Below are 25,195 nucleotides of genomic sequence, written 5' to 3' on the forward strand. Positions count from 1 at the left end.
ACCACCCTCACACACACAACACACACAACCCTCACCACCCTCACACTCACAACACTCACACACACAACCCTCACCACCATCACCACCCTCACACACACAACACACACAACCCTCACCACCCTCACCACCCTCACACAACACACACAACCCTCACCACCCTCACAACCCTCACACTCACAACACACACAACCTTCACCACCCTCACACAACCCTCACCACCCTCACCACCCTCATCACCCTCACACACACAACACACACAACCCTCACCGCCCTCACAACCCTCACACTCACAACACTCACACACACAACATACACAACCCTCACCACCCTCACACTCACAACACTCACACACACAACCCTCACCACCCTCACCACCCTCACACACACAACACACACAACCCTCACCACCCTCACACACACAACCCTCACCACCCTCACCACCCTCACACACACAACACACACAACACACACAACCCTCACCACCCTCACCACCCTCACACACACAACACACACAACCCTCACCACCCTCACCACCCTCACACACACAACACACACAACCCTCACCACCCTCACACACACAACACACACAACACACACAACCCTCACCACCCTCACCACCCTCACACACAACCCTCACCACCCTCACCACCCTCACACACACAACACACACAATACACAACCTTCACCACCCTCACCACCCTCACACACACAACCATCACCACCCTCACCACCCTCACACACACAACCCTCACCACCCTCACCACCCTCACCACCCTCATACACACAACCCTCACCACCCTCACCACCCTCACACACACAACACACACAACCCTCACCACCCTCACACACACAACCCTCACCACCCTCACCACCCTCACACACACAACCCTCACCACCCTCACCACCCTCACACACACAACCATCACCACCCTCACCACCCTCACACACACAACCCTCACCACCCTCACCACCCTCACCACCCTCATACACACAACCCTCACCACCCTCACCACCCTCACACACACAACACACACAACCCTCACCACCCTCACACACACAACCCTCACCACCCTCACCACCCTCACACACACAACCCTCACCACCCTCACCACCCTCACACACACAACCCTCACCACCCTCACCACCCTCACACACACCACCCTCACCACCCTCACCACCCTCACACACACAACACACACCACCCTCACCACCCTCACCACCCTCACACACACAACACTCACCACCCTCACACACACAACCCTCACACACACAACACACACACAACACACACAACCCTCACCACCCTCACAACCCTCACACACACAACACACACAACACTCACCACCCTCACCACCCTCACCACCCTCATACACACAACACACACCACCCTCACCACCCTCACCACCCTCACACACACAGCACTCACCACCCTCACCACCCTCACACACACAACCCTCACCACCCTCACCACCCTCACACACACAACCCTCACCACCCTCACCACCCTCACCACCCTCACACACAACTCTCACCACCCTCACCACCCTCACACACACAACCCTCACCACCCTCACCACCCTCACACACACAACCCTCACCACCCTCACCACCCTCACACACACCACCCTCACCACCCTCACACACACAACGCACACACCCTCACCACCCTCACACACACAACCCTCACCACCCTCACCACCCTCACACACACAACCCTCACCACCCTCACCACCCTCACACACACAACCCTCACCACCCTCACCACCCTCACACAAACCACCCTCACCACCCTCACCACCCTCACACACACAACACACACCACCCTCACCACCCTCACACACACAACACTCACCACCCTCACACACACAACCCTCACACACACAACACACACACAACACACACAATCCTCATCACCCTCACCACCCTCACAACCCTCACACACACAACACACACAACACTCACCACCCTCACCACCCTGACCACCCTCACACACACAACACACACCACCCTCACCACCCTCACACACACAACACACACAACCCTCACCACCCTCACCACCCTCACACACACAACACACACAACCATCACCACCCTCACCACCCTCACACACACAACACACACCACCCTCACCACCCTCACACACACAACACACACAACCCTCACCACCCTCACACACACAACACACACCACCCTCACACACACAACACACACCACCCTCACACACAGAACACACACCACCCTCACACACACAACACACACCACCCTCACCACCCTCACACTCACAACACACACAACCCTCACCACCCTCACCACCCTCACACACACAACACACACAACCCTCACCACCCTCACACACACAACACACACCACCCTCACACACACAACACACACCACCCTCACACACACAACACACACCACCCTCACACACACGACACACACCACCCTCACCACCCTCACCACCCTCACACACACAACCCTCACCACCCTCACCACCCTCACCACCCTCACACACACAACACACACAACCCTCACCACCCTCACACACACAACCCTCACCACCCTCACCACCCTCACACACACAACACACACCACCCTCACACACACAACACACACCACCCTCACACACAGAACACACACCACCCTCACACACACAACACACACCACCCTCACCACCCTCACCACCCTCACACTCACAACACACACAACCCTCACCACCCTCACCACCCTCACACACACAACACATACAACCCTCACCACCCTCACACACACAACACACACCACCCTCACAACACACACCACCCTCACACACACAACACACACCACCCTCACACACACGACACACACCACCCTCACCACCCTCACACACACAACCCTCACCACCCTCACCACCCTCACCACCCTCACACACACAACACACACAACCTTCACCACCCTCACCACCCTCACACACACAACCCTCACCACCCTCACCACCCTCACCACCCTCACACACACAACACACACAACCCTCACCACCCTCACACACACAACACACACAACCCTCACCACCCTCACCACCCTCACACACACAACACACACCACCCTCACACACACAACACACACCACCCTCACACACAGAACACACACCACCCTCACACACACAACACACACCACCCTCACCACCCTCACCACCCTCACACTCACAACACACACAACCCTCACCACCCTCACCACCCTCACACACACAACACACACAACCCTCACCACCCTCACACACACAACACACACCACCCTCACAACACACACCACCCTCACACACACAACACACACCACCCTCACACACACGACACACACCACCCTCACCACCCTCACCACCCTCACACACACAACCCTCACCACCCTCACCACCCTCACCACCCTCACACACACAACACACACAACCTTCACCACCCTCACCACCCTCACACACACAACCCTCACCACCCTCACCACCCTCACACACACAACACACACAACCCTCACCACCCTCACCACCCTCACACACACAACACACACAACCCTCACCACCCTCACCACCCTCACACACACGACACACACCACCCTCACCACCCTCACCACCCTCACACACACAACCCTCACCACCCTCACCACCCTCACACACACAACACACACAACCCTCACCACCCTCACCACCCTCACACACACAACCCTCACCACCCTCACACACACAACCCTCACCACCCTCACACACACAACACACACAACCCTCACCACCCTCACACTCATCACCCTCACCACCCTCACCACCCTCACACACACAACACACACAACCCTCACCACCCTCACACACACAACACACACAACCCTCACCACCCTCACCACCCTCACACACACAACACACACAACCCTCACCACCCTCACCACCCTCACACACACAACCCTCACCACCCTCACACACACAACCCTCACCACCCTCACCACCCTCACACACACAACACACACAACCCTCACCACCCTCACACTCATCACCCTCACCACCCTCACCACCCTCACACACACAACACACACAACCCTCACCACCCTCACACACACAACACACACAACCCTCACCACCCTCACCACCCTCACACACACAACACACACAACCCTCACCACCCTCACCACCCTCACACACACGACACACACCACCCTCACCACCCTCACCACCCTCACACACACAACCCTCACCACCCTCACCACCCTCACACACACAACACACACAACCCTCACCACCCTCACCACCCTCACACACACAACCCTCACCACCCTCACACACACAACCCTCACCACCCTCACACACACAACACACACAACCCTCACCACCCTCACACTCATCACCCTCACCACCCTCACCACCCTCACACACACAACACACACAACCCTCACCACCCTCACACACACAACACACACAACCCTCACCACCCTCACCACCCTCACACACACAACACACACAACCCTCACCACCCTCACCACCCTCACACACACAACCCTCACCACCCTCACACACACAACCCTCACCACCCTCACCACCCTCACACACACAACACACACAACCCTCACCACCCTCACACTCATCACCCTCACCACCCTCACCACCCTCACACACACAACACACACAACCCTCACCACCCTCACACACACAACACACACAACCCTCACCACCCTCACCACCCTCACCTGTCTGCCTGCCTGCAACTTGCGAGCCCCCCCCTTCCCCCCCCCCCCTGAGAGCTCCGCGCGATTCTCCCGCCGGTGGGAGCGAGGCGCTCCACTTCTTCTAAGACGTCGTGCCAGAGTAGACCAAAGACACCTCTAGAGCGGCATCTAGCGGAGGGCCCTTCAATCAAACGTGGCGTGAGCAAGGCAATTGCATGGGTTGTACATGTACCTCGTGACTAAGAAACCTGCGATTGATTCTAAAACCGGTTACCGGTTTTGGCGGTGATCGGTTAACGATCCACCTCTGCTGTTGGGTGGAGAGAGGCGGAGCGAGCAGGGGGTTTAGAAACCTGCCTCAATGTTTCAGTTGCCGAGCCGGGAGATTGAATTGGACCGGAGACCTCCGTGTGGACTGTGACCTTGGCGGTGTGCCATGCACCACGCCGGTTTCACCGTTATAAATGTCAACTATTGGATGTTATTGCTCCAGCGTAGACGACGTGCAGCGTTAACATCCAACAATTGGACGGCCGTTGTGAGAGTCACCAGGGACTTGCACCAATATCACGAGAGCATCAGAAACTCGGAGTTGTCACCAATGCCACGGGTCGGTATCCGATTCCCTTCAACACTGGAGCGTGGAGTTCAATCACTGGAACGTATACTAATAGGTTTTACCCTTTTAACTGGCACAAAAAACTGACACCTTTATTCAAGGCATCATGTCTGCAATAACCACAACACAAGCAGTCAAAATGCAAACAAAAAGACAACTCTGATAATAATATGCACTGTCCTTGAATTTGATTGGTCCACACCCGAGACGGCTTTCTTTAGAGCCTAGTCTCCACTGGTGTTGGACCAGAAGACGCCAAAAGGCTCAAACCTATTACTATATCTTGTTACTGGCAAAGGAGGTCTCATAATGTAAACACTGGAACGGAGTCACGCAAGGGACGGATGAGAACGCGCATTGGTCAGTGTGCTTTTCTGGTTGTCAGCTGCCACCTGCTGTTCCTCGCGTGTATCGTGCAGCCCAGAGAAGCCGCAGCCTCTCGCAGTCACGGTTCATCGATTCTGCGAGAGCAGACGGGAACTCTGCAGGCTGCGAGGGTAACACGGGGCCCGCATCAGTCTGCTGCCGGTCGCGGCGATATTTACTGTTGCCGCTGCGTGTATTATAATCGCGATTGAGCAATTTGCGGTGTAACTTTAGAATTTGGATCGTGACGCCGGCCACTCAGTCGCCTCTTGCGAATGGCGCCAGGGACTCTGCGGCGTTCACCGCGAAGTGGACTGCGCGCAGGGGGGAGATGCGCAGGGCCCGCGGTGGCGTCTCGGGCACACGCGAGGAGCGTGCCGGCAGCAGCAGGCAGCGTGGCTGGCGCAGGAGGAGCACCAGGAATGTTTAATGCCGCGGTGGAATTTTGAGAATTTCGGCCGCCTGCCAAAACTCATCCACCTCGAGGTAGAGAAGACTAAATAATCCTCGCGAGACTTTGCACACTTCAGAACTGCTCAGATATCTGGTTGAGGCGATCAGTGAGGAGTGGCGGCTGGAACACCGAACCTTGGCGAAGATGATTCCCTTGACAGCAGCCTGCTCCGTTAATGACGACACGAGCCCTACGTGGCCTCGGAGAATGTGTTTCTTTAATCATGAATAATAATGGTCGCGAAAGCCCTACATGTTAAATCTACATAGAGGGGCACCCGCGGTGAGAATTGAACCCACTCCCTTCTGGCTGTGAGGCGAGACAGTCACGACGGCGCCACTGTCCACGCATGCGTCTATAACGCACCTGCGATTAGCGCGGTTGGCTACGTACGGCGCGAAAGAAGTTCAACAGACGTACAATAACGCCGCCTTGAAGGGAGGCGCATCTCATAGATGACCCTTCGGGCGCTATCCCTTCATCGCACGCGGTACACAAAGTGCAGTAGTTAGAGGGCTCCGTGTTCAGTCGCGATCCGGGCAGTGCTGCTGCTGCTGCTGCTTGCCTCTGGTGGCTCTCGCGACTGCGTGGCCCCAGAGGGCCTGCGAGCTGCCGCATCGCCACGCGGCCCGTCCGCTTGGATTTCCATCTTGACCCAGAGGGAGGTGAGAGCCAAGCAGTCCGGGAATGACTCGCAGAGAGCACCTCGAGTGAAGTCGGGACAGCCGCAAGCGGAAGGCAGAGGGAAGGTTGCTGCTGCTGCTGCTGCACCTGTCTAGGGTTTGTTGATGTCACGGGAATCGAACCGCACGCAGCGTCGCGCTGTTCCGTGTCCCAGGCACCTGTGTGCATTACATTTCCTCTCCAGGTTTCGACAATAACTCCTCGAAAAAGACACATACGCGCGCAATTGCAATGCTGTCCACGGTCTTCAGTAGACTCAGAGGCGCGCGAAATCAAAGCGAAGCGGAAAGGCAGCCAGAACCGGAGCTCCCACCGATCTCCCAAACTCCGGGGCCCTCAACTGGGATGTTTGATCAACTCCATTGGTGATGAGTGTTTTAAATGTGCGAGGACACCGCGATACCTGGAGCAAACCCACGCGTACTCGGTGGTGGTAACAGGGAATTGTCATACAGGTGTAAATAAATCCAATGTGCTGTACTGTCATAGCGTGGCACGGCAGGAGATGGCGATCTCGTCGTCCGGTGGGTGGAGGAGCTTCGGGGATGCGCGCGCGCTCCACGAACCCTCGCAGCTGCCTCCACGGAGCTGGGTGCCAGGGCACGTGCACTGCTTATACCCGCGCCCAGAAGGAACCGAAGGAGCAGGCGGGCGATTTGCCTCCTTCACGAGTTTCACACTCCACGTACAATCTTGTGTATGCGGCATATTTCTACTCATCCCATCAGCCGCACGGCCTTCTGGGGGTACATAATTTCACCAGCTTTGGTTCAACAACACGAGCAAATCCTCAACTGGTTTCGACATTCAGTGTCTCATCAGCAGTCAGGCTCGCTGTCGAACCCATGCTGTTGAACTGGCAAAATGTTTAAAGGCGCAGGGCTTCCTCTGATATGGGTCCAGTCAAGAAACAGATTTGTGAAGGAGGCGTATTGCGTTCGTAATTTATTTGATCACAACGCGAAAGTAAATTGTGTCGTAAACCCTCCTTCACTCGACACATCAAATGAATAAAGTTATCACGTGATGAACCAACGTGCCCAATCTCTCACTGATTCAGCAGCACGCCGCCAGTGTTATGGTGGACGGAGAGCGACAGAGTTGACAATCAGGTGCGCACGCTTCGCTGCAGCCACCGCCATCACGACACCACTTATTTAAGGTCCAAGAGTGGAGGAGTGTTTCACTACTTGTCTCTATCTCCCTCTCGTACCCTCTATTGTAGTGAGTGTTGTTGATTGTAGTGAGTGTTGTTGATTGTAGTGGGTGTTGTTGATTGTAGTGGGTGTTGTTGATTGTAGTGGGTGTTGTTGATTGTAGTGGGTGTTGTTGATTGTAGTGAGTGTTGTTGATTGTAGTGGGTGTTGTTGATTGTAGTGAGCGTTGTTGATTGTAGTGGGCGTTGTTGATTGTAGTGAGTGTTGTTGATTGTAGTGGGTGTTGTTGATTGTAGTGAGTGTTGTTGATTGTAGTGAGTGTTGTTGCTTGCAGTGAGTGTTGTTGATTGTAGTGAGTGTTGTTGATTGTAGTGGGTGTTGTTGATTGTAGTGAGTGTTGTTGATTGTAGTGAGTGTTGTTGATTGTAGTGGGTGTTGTTGATTGTAGTGGGTGTTGTTGATTGTAGTGAGTGTTGTTGATTGTAGTGAGTGTTGTTGATTGTAGTGGGTGTTGTTGATTGTAGTGGGTGTTGTTGATTGTAGTGAGTGTTGTTGATTGTAGTGGGTGTTGTTGATTGTAGTGAGTGTTGTTGATTGTAGTGAGTGTTGTTGATTGTAGTGGGTGTTGTTGATTGTAGTGGGTGTTGTTGATTGTAGTGAGTGTTGTTGAATGTAGTGAGTGTTGTTTATTGTAGTGAGTGTTGTTTATTGTAGTGAGTGTTGTTGATTGTAGTGAGTGTTGTTGATTGTAGTTCGCTGACCCCGCGTCCTTACTGCATGGTGACATCTGTGAATCGGGAGCTGTGTGGGGGTCGGAGTCCACCCCCTCCACTCCCTCCCCCTCCACTCCCTCCCCTCCACTCCCTCCCTTCCACTCACTCCCCCTCCACTCCCTCCCCTCCACTCCCACCCCCTCCACTCCCACCCCCTCCACTCCCTCCCCCTCCACTCCCTCCACCACCGCGTCGATCGGCCCCCGCCAGGCCCCCCCAGGCCCCCGCCGACCGGGTGATCCCCCCCCCACCCCGCGTTAGCCGCGCGGGGTTATTCCACACCACACCACACACACCACACACGCACAGACCACGCTGATGCTACAGCGGCGGCGAGCACGCGCGCCCCTGCCGGCGATCAGACTCTAACACACGTCCGCACTGAGACTGGCGTTAAACGTCTGCGCGAATACTCGCGTCGGCGGGTGGTTATTCGCTACCCCGCACCCGCGCTAAGACTCGCTCTGAAAGCGGCCGTGCGTACACGCACACTCGATACTCTTTGGTTCTTTCGGTAAAGTCACGTAGGTAGAAAAAAATAATAGATCACGATGTTTCGATCGCGCAACACAAGCAATCGTCATCAGGTGAGACAACCACAACATAAAACTGCTGAAGCAGGACGCACACTCGAATCACAAACACTGTGTCGAAGCTCTCTGCTGTCTTTATTCGCGACGCAAAAACTCTGCACTGCCCGGAAGAAATATTCTGACCTCATCGTTTGCGCTGCTCGCTAAATATTTCACCCTGGCCCCTCCCCGGTGCTGTGAGTGACTCATTGCGGCTGGCCCGGTGAACTTTTGTGCGCCCATACAATTTTAAGCCAATTTAGGGGGGCCGCAATGTGATTTGTCCTGGGGGGTTAGCCAATCTCCTGGCACCGGGAAATTGCGGGACTTCCCACCCAGGGGCTCTTCGGATGAAACCCCGTGGTGCCAGGCGATCCCCCGCCGGGACACTACGTGTGCGTGTGTGTGCGGTGTGTGTGTGCGCGGGGTGTGTGTGTGTGCGGTGTGTGTGTGCGCGGTGTGTGTGCGCGGTGTGTGTGTGTGCGGTGTGTGTGCGGTGTGTGTGTGTGTGCGGTGTGTGTGTGTGCGGTGTGTGTGTGTGCGGTGTGTGTGTGCGGTGTGTGTGTGTGTGCGGTGTGTGTGTGTGCGGTCTGTGTGTGTGCGGTGTGTGTGCGGTGTGTGTGTGTGCGGTGTGTGTGTGTGCGGTGTGTGTGCGGTGTGTGTGCGGTGTGTGTGTGTGCGGTGTGTGTGCGGTGTGTGTGTGTGTGCGGTGTGTGTGCGGTGTGTGTGTGCGGTGTGTGTGTGCGGTGTGTGTGTGTGCGGTGTGTGTGTGCGGTGTGTGTGTGTGTGCGGTGTGTGTGTGTGCGGTGTGTGTGCGGTGTGTGTGTGTGCGGTGTGTGTGTGGTGTGTGTGGTGTGTGTGTGTGTGCGGTGTGTGTGTGTGCAGTCTGTGTGTGTGCGGTGTGTGTGTGTGCGGTGTGTGTGTGTGCGGTGTGTGTACGTTCAGGGCGGGGGTAGGGGGGGAATCGTGGTGCTTGTGGAGTGACACCGCGGTCGTGGTACCACAGCTGCGTAGCTCTGTGAAATTCCTCCTCCGGGATAAATACGACAGATCCTGAGACCGAGTGTAAGCTGTGTGTGTAATGTGCGTGTGTGCTGTTAGTGTGTGCTGTATATATGCTCCGTGTGCTGTAAGGGTGTGCTGTGTGTGTGCTGCTCCCGTGCAGGACACTCTGTGTGCACCTCGAGGGGCTCTGTGCTCGGCTAGGGCGGCCATAAATGGCAGGGCGGGGGAGTGAAGAGCGGTGAGGGCGGTGGCAGCGGCAGCAGCTCCACCACCGGCGGCCCCGACCGCCCGGGCTCGGTGAGGCCACGCGGCGGCGTGCAGACGGAGCGAGAGGGAGGGAGGGAAGGAGGCGACCCGTCACCGGAGCTGCGCGACTCCTCTAGGGTCCGCGTCCCGCGCAGGTGAGACGCGACGACGGCCGCCTGACCTCTCCGTGACCGGACCCCACGCGTGTCCCCGCACGGTCGCGTCTCAAAAGAACTTCGAAGCAAAGCTGCAGGCTGCAGTGCAACGTTGACATTCGTCCTGTGGGTGCGAGTCATCATCTCGCCGTGTTGGGACGTTATTGACATCGGTGCTGGGTAGACTCCGGCTCGTTCGGAATGCAGCTGCTCAAATCCTCACTCGCACGCCGCGTCGCGAGCAGCACGCCACAAAGCCGCTCTCTTGTCTCCGCACTGGCTACCAGTCGAGTACCGAATGGACTTTGAGATCCCGCTGCTGACCTACGAGGCCATCAGTGGGTTAGCCCCGCAGTAACTACAGGAACCCATTCCGTGTTTGCTCCCCAGCCACGAGGTCCCTGGGGTATTCGAATCGCCTTCTTCTAAGGACTCCGAGGTCAAGGCTCTGTTCCTGGGATGATCGGACTTTTGCCACTGTGCAGCTCCCAGGCTTTGGAACGCTTTACTTTTGCAAATACCACAGAGTCGTTCGAGATATTTAAGACTGTATTGAAATTTCACCTCTTTAAATTAACCGTTACCCCTTAGTTCTGGCCAATTACCTTGCAGGCTCTGCTTGTGTCCTGGTCCATACACGGCGCGCATTTGGATCTACGGATGAAATGCAACACTTTACAAATTTCAATTATTATCATAAAGTGTGGCTGCGCCTTGGAATGACCGGATGGGATTGGGCAGTGCCCTCGCCCACTGCTCTGGGCAGTGTCAGCCCAGCCAGGGAGGCTCGCCGCTGTGCGCACCCCGCCTCGCCACGGGACAGAGCACAGCAGCCCTTGGGGCAGCAGCGGGCACTGCGCCCTCTCCCGTGGCTGGAGAGGCACTCGGGGCAGCTGGGCGAGGCGCCTCTGCTTTCTGTCATCGTGATGAGTGGAGGTCTCTCTTGGAATGTGCGGTGTTCAGATTGGGGGAGTGGTGGTGTAGCAGTTAGCGAGCTGCGTTACGAACCCGGACTTCGGAGTTCGATTGCCGCTCACGGCCACCAACATCAGTGACTATTATCTGAAGCAGTGCTGGGCCTCCCCTAGATCAAGTCGGTCTCAAATGAGTACCAAATGAGTACCTGGTACCGGTGTGTTTACATCGTCACATGGGAGACAAAAGCGGTCGGGCATGGTGCTGGCCACCCACCCCCTCATGTGCCGTTCCGGCCTTCATAGGTGCTCGCTAACATGGCTTGCCCCAAAAGCCTCTTAAGCTTATACGGGGGATATTTTTCTTTGGTGTTCAGAGATCTCCACGTGCATGCTGTACAGGTATTTATCTTTAGCCCAAATGAGCGCTAATTTTTACGTTTAAAGATACGTTAGTCTTGAAGTTTATATCTAAAACAATGGGCATTTTGTCTCGAGCCATAGTAGAGGTGACTCACTGTTATTTATTTATTTAAATGTAGAAAGCCTCATAGCGCGCCTGTCCGTGCGTCTGACTCGAGAGGGAGAGGCGGAGGACGCCACTGCAGGCGAGGCGCGTGGGGGGGGGGGCTCGAAACAAAAAGTCGCCGCGGTCCCCGGGCTCGTTTCCAGCCCTGAGCCCGTGCTGAAAGAAATTCCACCTTGCTATGATAGGGCCAAGTCAATCGATAGGGACAAGTGATGTTAAATTCTCAATAAGTGGTCGTGAGAATTTAGCAACCCTGAAGAGATGATCAGCGGGTTCGACCCCTGACCCAAGGTGTGAATTCGCGACCTTTGTGACTGGGAGCTGTGGGCGTGGTCCATGCGCTGCGCCACGAGGCGACCGCAGCGAGGTGAGCGGCGAAGCTGCCATGGGGCTCTAGAGGGTGACCATGGGGCTCTAGACAGAGACCATGGGGCTCTAGACAGAGATCCTGGGGCTCTTGACAGTGACCATGGGGCTCTAGAGGGTGACCATGGGGCTCTAGACAGTGACCATGGGGCTCTAGAGGGAGACCATGGGGCTCTAGACAGTGACCATGGGGCTCTAGACAGTGACCATGGGGCTCTAGAGGGAGACCATGGGGCTCTAGAGGGAGACCATGGGGCTCTAGAGGGAGACCATGGGGCTCTAGAGGGTGACCATGGGGCTCTAGACAGTGACCATGGGGCTATAGACAGTGACCATGGGGCTCTAGACAGTGACCATGGGGCTCTAGACAGTGACCATGGGGCTCTATAGGGTGACCATGGGGCTCTAGACAGTGACCATGGGGCTCTAGACAGATACCATGGGGCTCTAGACAGTGACCATGGGGCTCTAGACAGTGACCATGGGGCTCTAGAGGGAGACCATGGGGCTCTAGAGGGAGACCATGGGGCTCTAGAGGGAGACCATGGGGCTCTAGAGGGTGACCATGGGGCTCTAGACAGTGACCATGGGGCTCTAGACAGTGACCATGGGGCTCTAGACAGTGACCATGGGGCTCTAGAGGGTGACCATGGGGCTCTAGACAGTGACCATTGGGCTCTAGACAGATACCATGGGGCTCTAGACAGTGACCATGGGGCTCTAGACAGAGACCATGGGGCTCTAGACAGTGACCATGGGGCTCTAGAGGGAGACCATGGGGCTCTAGACGGTGACCATGGGGCTCTAGAGGGAGACCATGGGGCTCTAGAGGGTGACCATGGGGCTCTAGACGGTGACCATGGGGCTCTAGAGGGTGACCATGGGGCTCTAGACAGTGACCATGGGGCTCTAGACAGTGACCATGGGGCTCTAGACAGAGACCATGGGGCTCTAGAGGGAGACCATGGGGCTCTAGAGGGTGACCATGGGGCTCTAGACAGTGACCATGTGGCTCTAGACAGTGACCATGGGGCTCTAGACAGTGAACATGGGGCTCTATAGGGAGACCATGTGGCTCTAGACAGTGACCATGGGGCTCTAGACAGTGACCATGGGGCTCTAGACAGTGACCATGGGGCTCTAGAGGATGACCATGGGGCTCTAGACAGTGACCATGGGGCTCTAGAGAGTGACCATGGGGCTCTAGAGGGAGACCATGGGGCTCTAGAGGGTGACCATGGGGCTCTAGACAGTGACCATGGGGCTCTAGAGAGTGACCATGGGGCTCTAGAGGGTGACCATGGGGCTCTAGACAGTGACCATGGGGCTCTAGACAGTGACCATGGGGCTCTAGACAGTGACCATGGGGCTCTAGACAGTGACCATGGGGCTCTAGAGGGAGACCATGGGGCTCTAGACAGTGACCATGGGGCTCTAGACAGAGACCATGGAGCTCTAGACAGTGACCATGGGGCTCTAGACAGTGACCATGGGGCTCTAGACAGTGACCATGGGGCTCTAGACAGTGACCATGGGGCTCTAGAGGGTGACCATGGGGCTCTAGAGGGTGACCATGGGGCTCTAGACAGTGACCATGGGGCTCTAGACAGTGACCATGGGGCTCTAGAGGGAGACCATGGGGCTCTAGACAGTGACCATGGGGCTCTAGACGGTGACCATGGGGCTCTAGAGGGTGACCATGGGGCTCTAGAGGGTGACCATGGGGCTCTAGAGGGTGACCATGGGGCTCTAGAGGGTGACCATGGGGCTCTAGAGGGTGACCATGGGGCTCTAGACAGTGACCATGGGGCTCTAGACAGTGACCATGGAGCTCTAGACAGTGACCATGGGGCCCGAGAGGGTGACCGCTCAACGTGAAACCGCCGCCGCTGCGTTCTCCAAGCCGTGTGGCTACTGAGCCCGCGTGTGTGGATGGAGGCGGATGGAGACGCTGATTCCCGCCTCGCGGTAAACCGGTTTGGCCGCGTGCCTGGCTGAGAAGGGGCCCTTCACCTGGCCCCTGTGGAATTCTACAGCCATAAGCCAAGCGCATGCATGGGGGGAATTCACATCCTAGCGCCAGCAGCACACCACAGCAATGCGATCTCACCACAATAACAAGAATTACCCCAATCATAGTCACGCATTCTCCTTGCACGTTCCATATTCTCTTTTTCGCAAAAATTTGTTTTTCTGGCAGAGATATTTTACTGCTACTGAGTCATCCAGGGAAGGGTGGACAATCCCTCACGTTCAGGGGTCTGTGTTAGCAACTCGGTGGGAATCCACGTGGGCGAGTGCTGGTTGCGTGAGGAGGATTCCGCGCTATTCCCGGCACCGTCCAAGCTACGCCAGAAATTCTACGAGGAATCTCGCCCTGGATTGACCTCCAGAAGCCTCCTCTCCCTTCACTCCACGCCCGCCTTTTGTTCCTGACCGTATTCTAAGGAGGGTTGATGCATAGGCCGAAACGTCTTCCTTCTCAGCGAAGCGGCGCTCATCTCTAATGGTGAACGCAAGCCAAGAGTGGAAATGCCACATTCCTACGGTGCGGCTGCGATCCCTACAGGAAGATAAAAAGAAAATCTAGATAAAATGTGGTACTGTACACATTTTAGTGACCCTTGGAAGTATTACGGGCTGAGTTAACCCCCCGACTGGGAATTGAACTATTAATGAGCTCGCCAATGCGAGGTGCTTGCTCTGAGCGCAGCGCCGTCGCTGGCTGGACGAGTCGCGTGGACGAGTGGCGCCGTGCAGCTCCGCCCTGGGGACTCGGCCACGTGCGGATCGCGAACTCCGCTTGACCCCCCCACGCCGTCCACGCTCGGCACAGCCCGCGGCCGGCCACCGAGGTCCCCTGCGGTGCACATTCCCGTGGCAAGGCCTCCAATGAACGAGACCAAGCGACTTCGAGATCAGTATCAGCAATGGGCCACCACCGTTCTTTGTGTGCGACTGCTCGCCCGTGTGCTGAGGCTCATCTCGTCAGGGTTCCCTATTCCTTGGTCGATTATTATTGTTGTTGGGGTTGCGATTGTTCACCCAGGAAATGTTTCAGCATTGGGATGTTGTTTGGCCAATACCGGTGACACTGCGTGGCATTTGAGCTTTGGGAGGAAACTGGGGACGCTGGAGGAGACCCATGTAGAACAGGGGGAGAGAGAAGCTCCACACAGAGAGACGCGTTGGGAGTCGAACTCAGGCGCTCCTTGCTGTGAGATGCGAGTGTCAACCACTGCGCTCGATAACTTCAAGCAGGTTTTCATCTTGGCAGCCATTCCATCAGCGCGCATGTCCATCTGTTGAGCTCATTCCTTCAGCTTTGATGCGGCGAGGTCATTGCGTTACCCCCTTTCGTTCAATTAGAGTTTGTTTTGCCGAATCCCACGATGTGTTCTTTTCATAAGGCGGCGGTGCTGGTATTGGCACTCTCTCGCCGTAACCAGAGCTAGGCCTACCGTGGGTGGAATGCCCTCCTATGACAGCTGCTAATTCACTGCGCCCAAGAGATGAGCGTGACCTCTACTGAGCTGTGGGGTCGTGTTTGGGCAGAGTGAGTCCGTGTCCTTTTAGGCACGGGCAGCGTAGGAGGGCGACAAAGGATACACGCACTGAGCACTACAGTGGAACTTTGTTTAGACGCTGACATTTTGTCGTCTGAAATTCCAGTGCCACTCCCAAAGACTGTTCAGATTTTTAGATGCCTCTGTAACGTGTGACCTATGCATCTTAGCAATAAGCCATTTGTGAACGTAATACAATCAGAGCGTTGATAAAGCACCACTGTGCTTCATATTTCGTGAAATAAACCCTTCCAAGGTGACTTACAGGATCCACGCAATTTCACATGTCACGTTGATACGTTTTTATTCGTAGTGTAGAACGTAACATTTTCAAATAGAACGTTTTACATTCCTAAATATACCAAAACAATACTTATCGGATTTTTTTCCACAAGCATCAACTCTTTACTACATCGGCTATTCGCATTCACTCTCCCTACTCAATTAGACCCCAATGCCTGGCTGGAATGGGAAAAGGCAGTTGCTGTCCGCTTACAGAATCCCCTGATAAGCTGCATAATTGCCCCGTACATCTCCATCACTGGGTACAGCGATCTTAGCCGTTACTGGGGGAGCAGCCGTGAACACAGTGGCCTGAGGCTGATTCCTGACCACGGCTAACATCAATGGCCAGTGATAGCTGAATCAACTTCCACTGTTCACAAATGGTTAAGTTTGGTTAAACAACGGCACGGGGAGGCCGTCATCCAGTAAGACGTCGGCAGATTCTTATTTTATGACATAAACCGAGTGGGTGGAGTTTGCATTTCCTCCCCGCCCTCACTCAGTGCTGCACCTGCATCCTTCGTGACGACTTCAAGTTGTTGCCAACCTTGAACGGCTCCATTGATAACTCACCATCACCATCCATAACTCACCATCACCATCCACACCACACTCTTATCATCACCATCCATAACTCACTCTCACATCAACATAGATGGCCCTGTCCTTGTTGGATAGGCCTCTTTGTGAAGTCCAACTCGCTCGGTGCAGAAATATGTGTACCCAGTGAAGTATCAGTAACTACTGGGGTACTGAGACAGTACTCTGACGTTTTGGTACTATTTGGATACGATGATAGTGCCTCAGAACTAATACTGAGACACTATTCACGTTGTTTTGGGATAGTATCTCGATGGGTTTAGCTTCTTCCTTGGTTGGAGTAACATCTTTCTTGATTGGTTTAGCTTCTTCCTTGGTTGGTGTAGTGGCGTTCTTGATGGTCTTAGCTTCTTCCCTAGTGGGAGTAACATCTTTATTGATTGGTTTAGGTTCTTGCTTGGTTGGAGTAACAGCTTTCTTGAAGGGTTTAGCTTCTTCCTTGGTTGGTGTAGTGGCTTTCTCGATGGGTTTAGCTTCTTCCTTGGTTGGAGTAACAGCTTTCTTCATGGGTTTAGCTTCTTCCATGGTTGGTGTAGTGGCTTTCTCGATGGGTTTAACTTCTTCCTTGGTTGAAGTAACCACTTTCTGGATGGGTTGAGCTTCTTCCCTAGTTGGAGTAACCACTTTCTGGATGGGTTGAGCTTCTTCCTTGGTTGGAGTAACCACTTTCTTGATGGTTTAGCTTCTTCCTTGGTTGGAGTAACCACTTTCTGGATGGGTTGAGCTTCTTCCTTGGTTGGAGTAACCACATTCTTGATGGTTTAGCTTCTTCCTTGGTTGGAGTAACCACTTTCTTGATGGTTTAGCTTCTTCCTTGGTTGGAGTAACCACTTTCTGGATGGGTTGAGCTTCTTCCTTGGTTGGAGTAACCACTTTCTTGATGGTTTAGCTTCTTCCTTGGTTGGAGTAACCACTTTCTCGATGGGTTGAGCTTCTTCCCTAGTTGGAGTGACAGCTTCTTCGATGGGTTTCGCTTCTTCCTTTGTTGGTATTCCCGCTTTCCTTATGGGTTTAGCTTCTTTCTTGGTTGGTCTAACAGCTTTGTCGCTCGATTGAGCTTCTACCATTGTTTGTGAAACAGCTTTCTCAATGTGCTCTGTTCTTTCTTTAGTTGTTTTTATATCCCGTTTAGGTATGGCAAATTCTTGGGTTTTCACCCGTTTCTTTGAAAGTATACTATCTTCATCAGAGATGAGTGTTGACTTCGTACGTTTTTCCGCATCAGTTATTTTGGGCTCTTGCTCTAGTGTAGTCTCAGTTTTAATTGGCTCAACATCAGCCACTGCAGGTTTTGCTATCTCAGTTTTGAGCTCATCTTGATTTGCATCCTCCTTTGATATTTTCTGTAGAGGTGGATCAGCTGACTTCATGACTAGTTTACCCTTTAGTTGAGCTACTATTGGCATTAATTGTAACATCTGGTGAGATTGTGCCACTGTTTCCTTTTGCTCTTCTGGAGCCTCTTCAACGTCAGGCGGCTTCGCTTCCAGATGTGTTCCATCTTTAGCTCCCTCTGTGATGATTTTTGCTTCTTCTCCACGTATCTGATTATCTGTTTCTACTTTTCTCAGCTCATCAACAACAGCTTCATGTTCAACTTTTGTTTTTTTCTTCTGCTTTCGTTTCCTTAACTTTACCTTTTGTGTTGTCATATTCCTCCTTTTTGAGTTAAAAAATGTTGGCTTGTTTATCTTCTAGTTTAGATTCCTGTTCATATGCCTCTTTTAAGACTTCCGTTTCATTCTCATGATCTTCACCAGAACCTTGCTCAGGTTCCAAAATGTTTTTATTGCAGGATTCTTCAATCACAGGTTCATCGTCACCTGCTGTTGTTTCCTCTGCTGGCGTTTCCTTAACTTAATCTCCTTCTTCGATGTCATCTCCAGCCTGAGGTTCAGGCATGTCTTCAGTTTTTGCTTGTTGCTGTTTTGTGACATCAGCTTTGTCTTGTGGATTAGCTTCAAAGGCTTCTACAAGTCTTTTGATCTTCAATTTTGAGACTTTCAATATCACCTTCAGGCTCATCTGTCTCCCCAACTTCAACAACAGCATATCTTTCCTTAAATAGAGTTTTTTCAATTTTCAATTGCTCAGGCTGGACTTTTTTATTGCTTCCTTTTCTCCGTGCATCTCCTCTGCATCGAGCTGATCGCCCAGACACTTCTCATCGGGCTCAGCTTTGGGTGTATTTGTTGCAATGCTTGCGACTGGGATGCGAGGCAGCCTGCTGCTGTAGTGACTCTCCTCTCCATCCAGGAGTTGCCTGTACGAAAACACAGATGACAGCCATTAGCAGGGGTAGTGGCAATGGCTGTGTGTACATAAGAGAACTGCAGACACGGCACCCATGGGGACACGTCACCCATGGGGACACGGCACCCATGTGGACACGTCACCCATGAGGACACGTCACTCATGGGGACACGTCACCCATGGGGACACGTCACCCATGTGGACACGGCACCCATGTGGACACGTCACCCATGTGGACACGGCACCCATGAGGACACGTCACCCATGTGGACACGTCACCCATGTGGACACGGCACCCATGTGGACACGTCACCCATGAGAACACGTCACCCATGAGGACACGGCACCCATGGGGACACGGCACCCATGTGGACACGTCACCCATGGGGACACGTCACCCATGGGGACACGTCACCCATGGGGACACGGCACCTTTGGGGACACGTCACCCATGTGGACACGTCACCCATGTGGACACGGTACCCATGGGGACACGTCACCCATGGGGACACGTCACCCATGAGGACACGTCACCCATGAGGACACGTCACCCATGAGGACACATCACCCATGTGGACACGGCACCCATGTGGACACGTCACCTATGGGGACACGTCACCCATGGGGACACGTCATCCATGGGGACACGTCACCCATGTGGACACGGTACCCATGGGGACACGTCACCCATGAGGACACGGCACCCATGAGGACACGTCACCCATGGGGACACGTCACCCATGGGGACACGTCACCCATGGGGACACGGCACCCATGAGGACACGTCACCCATGAGGACACGGCACCCATGGGGACAGCTTGTTGTTGTTATTGATGGAGAGGTACGAACAGCGGTGTAGCTATCGAGTGTGCAGGTGGTGCAACTGCACCGGCGCCCATGGGCTTTGGTGGGGTCCAAATGCCGGACTGTGAAGAGGGGTAACATCAGAATTGTGGGCCCCATTTCCTTCCTTGCACTGGAGACCATGGCAACCTCACCATGCCCTTGGGCATGAGCCAACCTGTAGGCGATGAGGACACGGCACCCATGGGGACACGGCACCCATGTGGACACGTCACCCATGGGGACACGTCACCCATGGGGACACGTCACCCATGGGGACACGGCACCTTTGGGGATACGTCACCCATGTGGACACGTCACCCATGTGGACACGGTACCCATGGGGACACGTCACCCATGAGGACACGTCACCCATGAGGACACGTCACCCATGAGGACACGTCACCCATGAGGACACGTCACCCATGTGGACACGTCACCCATGTGGACACGGTACCCATGGGGACACGTCACCCATGGGGACACGTCACCCATGAGGACACGTCACCCATGAGGACACGTCACCCATGGGGACACGTCACCCATGGGGACAGCTTGTTGTTGTTATTGATGGAGAGGTACGAACAGCGGTGTAGCTATCGAGTGTGCAGGTGGTGCAACTGCACCGGCGCCCATGGGCTTTGGTGGGGTCCAAATGCCGGACTGTGAAGAGGGGTAACATCAGAATTGTGGGCCCCATTTCCTTCCTTGCACTGGAGACCATGGCAACCTCACCATGCCCTTGGGCATGAGCCAACCTGTAGGCGATGATCTCGACGTTGAGCGCCATCTTGGTGTTGAGCAGGTCCTGGAACTCGCGCCACCTCCCACGTGGAGTGGCCCAACTCTCCCTGCCACCGCTCCATCTCCCTGCCACCGCTCGATCTCCCTGCCACCGCTCCATCTCCCTGCCACCGCTCCATCTCCCTGCCACCGCTCCATCTCCCTGCCACCGCTCCATCTCCCTGCCACTGCTTCATCTCCCTGCCACCGCTCCATCTCCCTGCCACCGCTCCATCTCCCTGCCACCGCTCCATCTCCCTGCCACTGCTCCATCACCTCCTGCAGGCGATGTGGGAGACGTCGGTGCTATGTGAGCTCGGAAAGTCACATTAACATTAGCTCGAGAAGGTGCTTAGTGCCAAGACTTGTAGTGTTTCACTACAGATGTCTTAATCTGAAAGGAATTTTTTTGAACAGTTACAGAAGACTTGTAGTGTTTCACTACAGACGTCTTAGTCTGAAAGAATTTCATTCAATGGAAAAGTGAATTTATTTGAGAAACAAGTTACATTTGTCAGCCCACAGACCTTCTAGGTTCAAACATTTCGGTATATTCACATTGCATTTTGATATCCAAATAAAAATGATATTTTTTGCAATTAAACTACAAAAGCATAATGGTGCCCGCTAGTATAGCCACCATGCATTTACTGATAATTATATCTCAACACGTTTTCACATGGCTAAGCATAGGGACATCGTCATTTGTAATTGGTGAGAGTAGACGTACTGTTATCATCCTTTATTATTCATCAATCCCACACTAGATCAGACGGTTGTTGTACCTGCAAGTTGTTGTACCTGCAAGTTGTTGTACCTGCAAGTTGTTGTACCTGCAAGTTGATCTGGTGTCTGTCCTCCTTGTCGCTCTGTTGCCTCTCGAATGACTCGCTGCTTCTCAGCAGCACGTCCAGCTCTGTGCTTCGCATGCGGAACACAGAGCTGGTGGCGATGCTTGGAGATCTCTTGCTTGGTCGCCCGTAGTGCCTCCTCATTCCGCTCCACTGCTGCAATAAACTCCATGAACTTGGACTGAAAACGCTCCTCTGCCCCCTCAATGTGCCCTTTAACCCGAAACTTGCCGCGGATTTCACGCAGGGCTGCCGCGATATCGGCTCCATGGTCGCCCTTCTCCACTGACACTGAACAGGATTCGATCTGGGCCAGGAGTTTGTCCACTTCCTCCTCGTGGTTTTTCTTGAAGAGAGTAATCTCATCGAGCATGGCCTGCATCCGCTTCTCATTTTCATGAGCACCAGAGATGTGGCCTCTGTGTTCTTGCTGAACATCTGAATGAGTTCATCTGCTTCATTGTGTAGACGAATTTCTTGACCATATTCCTCACTGAGCTTCTTGATGTCGTTGTTCAGGCGCTTTTGCTCCATCTGCATGGACATCTTTTCTCCACGAACGTGATCAATAAGCTCGCGGAGCTCTTTGATCTCCAGCTCGTGGACGTCGTTGACGCCACTGCAAACGATGGCCGACTGCCTCCGTTTGAGCGCCGAGATCTCTTCATCCAGATCCGTGTTGCTCTGTTCAAGGTCTCGTACCGTACCTAGGCAACCGTGCTAATCCTCTACAGAAGTCGATCTTGACACTGCTGGTGCCAGTCATCGGCAAGTCCAATCAGCTCCACATTCTTCTGTACCTCAAGCCCGTGCCGCTCCCGTTTACCCTCATCTATCCGGCCGAACAAAAGCTGCTTGGACACGCGGTAGCTGGACATTGTGTGACACACAAAGTCAAACAAATACAAAGATCTCCCGTATAACCTTAACAGACTGTTGGGACAAGTGCTGTTAGTGAGCACCTATGAAGGTCGAAACTGCACACTAGGGGGCGGGTGTCCAGCACCACGCCCGGCCGCTTTTGTCTCCCTAGTGGCGATGTTTACTACACACCGCACCAGGTACTAATTTGAGGCTGTGTCGACCTAGGGGAGGCCAGGGCTTGTTCAGATAATTGTCACACGCAGTTTACTGTTTGCTTTATGTGGGTGGGGGTCATGGTATCACTGTGCCGTGATCCCAGCTACGTGTGTTCGATTTCTGGCACTTAGCATCTGAACCTGGTTTGGGATTCTCCTAGGTCGACTCGGGGTTAAATGAGTGTCCAGTACAGCGTGTACACATTGGTACCCGATTGTGTGCCGTCCCAGCCTTAACTGGATGCTCGCTAAAGAGCAATTGCCGCTTTCTATTTCGGATGAATGAGCCAGGAACAGCTTCGAGCGAACGCTCGGGCAATGCGGCAATGTATTTGTGTGTTTGAGTGTTTACAGTACCACCGTATTCATAGAATATAATTCACAGCCTTTTGTCAATCCACTGCTGGATGAAGGCATTCCCAGGTCGTGTCGGCTTGACCCTACTTGACCCCGCTGGTCAGTGTGGGTTGTTGAAGTCGAGGCTTAGAACCGATTCAGATGGAATCTGTTTATCCTCATGGCAACTTCTTGTATGCCACTTTTTATATTTTAATTCACGGCATGCTGAAATGTACACATGTAAAGCACTTCATGATTTGTTTTGTCAATGAATGGCACGAGGTATATCGCCACTGATGTTAGCCGTGGCCGATACTCTCACTCAGGTCGTTGGGTTCACAGCACAGTGCCCTGACCAGTGTAGCACCGCTCCACGCACCATCTATCACCCGGCGTATCTCTCATTATATTAGAGCAACGCTGCTGCCCTACGTTCCGAGGTTATGTTGACATTGTGTTCAAGTGAGGACTGCACACACAAGTTTGCAACGGAGACACTAATCCAATTTGCACAGCATCGCTTGGCGGTGTGGACTAACACGGCCCAGCTGTTGTGGTGGAGGGACACCGCATGGCACCAGGGAGGCGGGAGGAGTGAATTAGTGAGTGAATGAATGAGTGGTCACACAGTGCGTGCGTCATGCTACTCGCTCACACAAGGCTCACGCCGCCTTGCTGCGCTGCCTCCTTAGAATCTCACAACTCAGCTCCCTGATCCTGGAGCCCCTGATCCTGGAGCCCTTGATCCTGGAGCCCCTGATCCTGTGGCCCCTGATCCTGTGGCCCCTGATCCTGTAGCCCCTGATCCTGTGGCCCCTGATCCTGTGGCCCCTGATCCTGTAGCCCCTGATCCTGTGGCCCCTGATCCTAGAGCCCCTGATCCTGGAGCCCCTGATCCTGGAGCCCCTGATCCTGTGGCCCCTGATCCTGGAGCCCCTGATCCTGGAGCCCCTGATCGTGGAGCCCCTGATCCTGTAGCCCCTGATCCTGTAGCCCCTGATTCTGTAGCCCCTGATCCTGTAGCCCCTGATTCTGTAGCCCCTGATCCTGTAGCCCCTGATCCTGGAGCCCCTGATCCTGTAGCCCCTGATCCTGGAGTCCCTGATCCTGGAGCCCCTGATCCTGGAGCCCCTGATCCTGGAGCCCCTGATCCTGTGGCCCCTGATCCTGGAGCCCCTGATCCTGTGGCCCCTGATCCTGGAGCCCCTGATCCTGGAGCCCCTGATCCTGGAGCCTCTCTCTGACGCCACAGGACTCGTGAGCGTCTCTGACGCTGCCGCCGCTGCTGCTGCTGTGTCCGTCACCACCGCGTGTGCGCTACGCTTCCGTAGCTTCTGCAGGAGTTGGGGCGAGAGTTCGGTTTGGCGTTTGGGCTCGGGTTTGCTTCAGAGTTGGGGCTGCGCTCAGCTCTAACAGGAAAGGAACCAGTCCGTTGCTCGGAACCGACGTATGAACATCGCCATGTCTGGTGCGCCCTCGCCCACGTCGAGGCAGCCACACAACATGACAACGCCCCCTCAGATTAAGGAGGTAAAATAAGTCGTTGATTTCAGCGCCTTGTGCAGTCGCATAACACACTGCACCTAACAAGGACAACCATCAAAGATCCCCGTGAAGCCTTTAACAGACCGCTCGGGTAATCGCTGTTCGCGAGCAGCACCTATGAAGGTCGCCAGGGCATACGAGGGGGTGGGTGGCCAGCGCCACGCCCGGCCGCCTTTGTCCCCTAGTGACGACGTTTATATATCGCACCAGATACTCATTTGAGACCGAGTCGACTTAGGGAAGGCCCAGGAATGGTTCAGATATTCGTCACCGATGTTGGCCGTGAGCGGGATTCGAACTTTGTTCGCCGGGTTCGTAGGGCAGGGCGCGAACCGCGACACCACCCACGGTGTGACGCCAAACGTGCGGTGTGACGCCAAACGTGCGGTGTGACGCCAAACGTGCGGTGTGACGCCAAACGTGCGGTGTGACGCCAAACGTGCGGTGTGACGCGGCGAGGCCGCTGCCGCTGCTGCTGCCAGCAAGGTCCTCGACAGTCAGCCGCGACCAATCGGGGGCTGTGTCAGCGTGTACAT

The 25,195-nt window shown here is 54.4% G+C and overlaps 1 protein-coding gene across 1 annotated transcript in view; it reads left to right on the forward strand.

Annotated features, from left to right (window-relative positions):
• Positions 1-10,344: 10,344 nt before the first annotated feature.
• The window catches only part of LOC116949451 (dystroglycan 1-like), a 60,230-nt gene continuing 45,379 nt past the window's right edge, over positions 10,345-25,195 (forward strand). The window contains exon 1 of the mRNA XM_032966813.2: positions 10,345-10,705. The gene's annotated coding sequence lies outside the window, so the exon portion shown is untranslated. The remainder of the gene's footprint in view (positions 10,706-25,195) is intronic.

The sequence above is a fragment of the Petromyzon marinus genome, chromosome 36 (assembly GCF_048934315.1).
Source record: "Petromyzon marinus isolate PM22_M1 ecotype Great Lakes invasive population chromosome 36, UKy_Petmar_22M1.pri1.0, whole genome shotgun sequence".
In the NCBI taxonomy this organism is placed as follows: Eukaryota; Metazoa; Chordata; class Hyperoartia; order Petromyzontiformes; family Petromyzontidae; genus Petromyzon; species Petromyzon marinus.